We start from the raw sequence: 4,874 nt of genomic DNA on the forward strand, positions 1-4,874 counted from the left end.
ATGTTGTGAGTTGATTCTTGAAATGTTATTCGATGAATATGAATACACAACTATTTTGCTGGCTTACTTTTTATGAACTGAAAATAGAAAGTGGGCAAGGTATGGGTGGAGGATGGTTACTCTTTTGACCTGATACGGTTGGCTACTCTCCATAATGAACCTTGGGGGTAGTATTATTGGACTCTATAGCGAAGCTTGGAGGCGGCGTTTGTCCTTTGTCCAAAGCATGTACTTGCCACTGATTTGTTTAAGAGAGTGAGCTATGCCAGCGTTGTAACAAGATAAAATGATTTGAGAAATAAAATGTTTATAATGGGCTGAAGTAAAAGTTACGAATTTTCACTCATTTTGGAATTTTGTTTGTTTTGTATTTCTTCTATGAATTTACAGGTTTGGTATCAAGAGCTCGAGAATGAAAGTGAAGCAAGATTATGATGTCATCCTATATTAAGGATTGGGTTTGTATCTAGATAGTTGATTTGAGCATAGATATTTATATTTCGTTGTATATAATATTTGATTTGAGGCTTATTAAGCATTGATTGTGATTAGTGATTAGCTAGCAGCTCGAAAATCGGGTTGTTGCATTATTAATTGTAAATGAGGATCGGGGCGTTGCAAATGGTATCAGAGCAACCATGCGACCGTGTGCTGTGTAGCCACCTAGCGGGGGTAAAAGATTCTTGGGATTTATTGGAATTTGTTTTAGGCTATTGAAAATAAGATACGAGTTGAGAGATAAGAGTTAGTATTGATTTGGGAAATAGTCATATGGATGATAAGAGTATTTTGGAATATTGGAGATACGAGTTGAGTATTGTGTGAAATATCATATTGAGGTTATGTAATTATTAGAAAGGAGATTATTGGAGTTTCGTTTCTGATTTGGGTTATTAGTTACAAAGAATTTTGACAAAATATCAAGTTGGATGTAATGTCCTTGGATGTTTCTATGATTGTTACAACTCAAATTGTGTTGTATTTCATGTTGTCTGTTGAAATTGCGTTTGATTTTAACTTATTAGATTGAAGTATAAATTTTGTGATTTTTTTTTTAAAGTAGAACGGTTTAAAAAAAATTAAACAAGTTTTGCTTCAAATGAGATTATTGGAATTCATTGCCAACAAGTTTGCTCTTTTTGTTTTCTTTACTCCTCGATTTCGTGAGTTGGGTTGAAGTCGGGATACAAAAGATGATGGCAAAATGGAGGTCGGATGCTTAATGTCCTAAAAGTTTGAGATGTCTACTTTTTTGAAATGAATTTGACACAGGAGTATCTCATGAGTATTTATTTAGGATGGTTTCTTAATTTACTTATCGTTGTTTATAAATAATTGTTTCCAAGTTTTGAGGACGAAACTTATTATAAGGGTCGTTGAGTGTAACAACCTAGATTTTTAAGAGTGTTTTAATTATCATTATTATCCAAAATTATATATATATATATATATATATTAGACTTTCTTATCATACTTATGTTGGAATATGAAGTTTATATTTTATTAACGATATTCTAGTAGTTTATTATTGTTGATATTATATGTTAATTAAACAATAATCTAAACGCGTTTAATCTACTAGTATATTTATGAAAACGAGTTTGAATAACTTACAGTTCAATAGGATAATATCGTTATATATTAGTATATCATAGTTGCAAATATTTACTATATTACGTTAGTAAGTCGTGTTGTAGACATTTTAGTTGTGAATAGGAATGAAAACCCGAAAGTCATAAACACCACCCCTTGTTGTTTTAGTCAGTCAATAAACACCCCCCCCCCCTTACTATTTCTCTCTCTCTTGGGTTTCATTTCCCCCCAAAACCCCAAACTCCTCATCCCCAGTTTCCTTCGTCTTCCTCTGTTCAACTTCTCCCACCTCTTTCACAGTTCCCCACCCTCACTGGAGCTTCTCGCCGCCACAAGCTAGCGGCGCTATGTTTTCTCTCTCTCATCTACTCGGTTGGTGTTGATGTGAATTGGCGGTGATGTCGCTGCCTTTTGTGCGCTGCTGGTGTTGCCACCTCCATGGTTGTTGTTGTTGTCACGCGACGCTGCTGCCTCCACTGTCGCACGTTGTTGCAGCTTAATTCTTGCCATTATGAGTTGCCACACTCTTCCTCTTCTCATTAGTTCTTCATATTTATATGATTTGTTTAGATTTTTGGGTTGGGAGGGTTTAATGTGGAATCAATCAAAATATAGTATTTGGTTAATTAGTTTCAGAGATGAGTTTGAAACAACTATATATTTTGACTATGCATTTTAGATAATGGATTGAGTTGTTGGACTAATTGTTAGTACTAATTGAGGTTTGTGCATTCTGAATTATTATGTTATATCTCTGAATTTTAATCTAGAATGGGTGGACTAAAGTATCATTAGAACTAGAATTCATAGTAGTTGGTGTAGTTTGATTTTGTAATGAGGTCCTTGGAAATATATATATTATGTGTAATTCTTAAAATAGGACTTAAAGAGTATCAGAAGAGTGATCGATTACAATCCTTAGTTAGTCTTAATGGAATTTTGGTTGTTGTTAAGTGATGTTATTGATAAGTCATATTTATGTATTGTTTTTAGGTGCATTTAGGTTGCATTTTAGAGCATTTAGTTTCATATTTAGGTTCATTATTGCATTATATTCTTAAGTTATGATTTTCTACTCCTATTCGGTATGTTTTCTTGTTTTTGATGAATTTCAGGCATTGATGACGTATTTGGAGTATGATCACCATAAACTTCAGGATTAGGAGCACTTGGAAAGAAGCTACAATGCATAAGGATCATTTGCATGTTTCATCGTACGAATTTGAGCGAAAACGAAGCGGAAAATCATTAGAAGAAATGTGAAAAAAGAGTCATGTTTACTCTTATGATCATAACTTTTGATGTGCTCCTTAAAATCGCGTAATTCCAGCAGATTTGAAAACTAGACTTGAAGAGCTTTCCAACGATAGGTGGCACTCCCCGAGGAGACTTCTAGTCAAGGAGTTATGCTTTCCGGAAGATTGCACTGTTTCTGCTGGAATCTGCCACGCGTACGCGCGGATCACTAATCCGCCTATTAATGATTTATTTAAGACTTTTCTTATCTTGTAAATTACTTTCCTAGTCATATGAGGTTATTGAATATTATTTAGATAGGTTTTCATTCTTTTTCTCTCCTCCTTTTTCACGTTATTCTTTAGGTTTTAGTTTTAGTTTCCTCTCCTCTCTTTTCTCTCTAGTTTTTAGTTGTAAACCCTAGTTTTTATTCTTCTTCATTAATTCATGATTTCTTTTAGTTTCTTTCCTTGATTTCTTTGATAATGTTTTTCTTTGTAGATTTAGATTTCATTATTTATTTCATGATAGAGTAGTTTTTATTTCTAGGGTTTGGGAATCCATGTTTTATATATATGTTTGATTGATATTTATTCATGGTTTGATTAGTTATTGATTTCTCTAATTGATTAGTGTTTTTTGTTAACTTTGCAATCTGATCAATTGTTTAAATATTTAATATCGAGTCATAGATCGAGAGATAGTACTCTTTAGAGGCTTACCTACAATTAGCAAATCTGATTATGTTGAGCGACGTACTAGCATATGTTGATTTGAGAGCGTTAATGCCTGACCAAGGATTAACCTTGCTCTAGATATTGATTAATTGATTGCATGATATTTTGATAGTTATAAGTATAAACATGGTGAACCATATGCCCTAGATCCTTTTTAGTTTATTTTCGTGTTTGATTAGTTTAGAACTTTAATTCAATATTTGTGATCTTTTTAGTTTCCCACACCTTAGAAACTATATTAAAACGACCATCTCTCTGTGGATTCGACCCTACTTACCCTACTACATTGTTAGAAGGTTTTGCAGGAATTATTTTGACGGGTGTACGACAGCCTATCAAATTTTGGCGCCGTTGCCGGGGAGACGGTATTTTTTTATTTAGTTTTTATTGTTGGTGAGACTAAATTGTGTATATTTTTTTCCCTTTTTGTGAATATTTATATATATATATATATATATATATATATATATATATTTTTTTTTTTTTATTTTTTTTGTATCATGGAGTCATGCTATTTTGATGATGGGGATAATTATTTTGCTAGGCAACATAGTAATAATTCTTGGAATTCTCATGTTTACAGTTTTGATGCATCATATCAAAATCCTCCCAATTTTTACATGAGTTCTCCTGAATTACCTCATATGTTATGTGAACCCCATGTGCATGGTAGTAATTCTAGTGCAATTTTTTCTTTTCCTCAGTATGAGAATGAAGTGTTTTCGAAGTATTATCATAGGCTTGGTGATTTTATTGGTCCTAATCATGGAATTGAACTGTGGGATATATGCCTAGTGATTTATGAGGGGTTAAATGAAGAAACTAGGATGGTGGTAGAATTTATGTGTAATGGAGGATTTCTATCCCAATCACCTAATTATTGTTGGGATTTAATTGTGTGGTTGGCTAGGGATACTTATGAGTGGGAGATGTCTTCATCTGCTCTTTTACCCCAAACTTACATGATACCACCATCAGTAGATGGTTCTGACCCCTCTTCCCAATTTGAATGTCAATCTGCTCATAATTCTAGCCCCAATCCGTTTATTTATGATGATAATGAGGGGTGGATAATAAATGAGAGCAATTGGGATGATGAAAAGATTGAAAGAACGACTAATGTGATGGATGTTTTGCAGGAGGAAGAATTCATAGTTGAAATTTCCTCTCTGGAGGAAAGTCAAGTTGAGCGTGAGGTGATTTATGAGTCTTTATCGGTACCACCTATTGTTTTTGAGTCTCGTGTTCCATTATCTCAAAAACTTGATCATATTCCTTCTTCCCCTATATTACATTCTCCATCGTTCC

Source organism: Beta vulgaris, chromosome 7 (assembly GCF_026745355.1).
Source record: "Beta vulgaris subsp. vulgaris cultivar EL10 chromosome 7, EL10.2, whole genome shotgun sequence".
NCBI lineage: Eukaryota > Viridiplantae > Streptophyta > Magnoliopsida > Caryophyllales > Amaranthaceae > Beta > Beta vulgaris.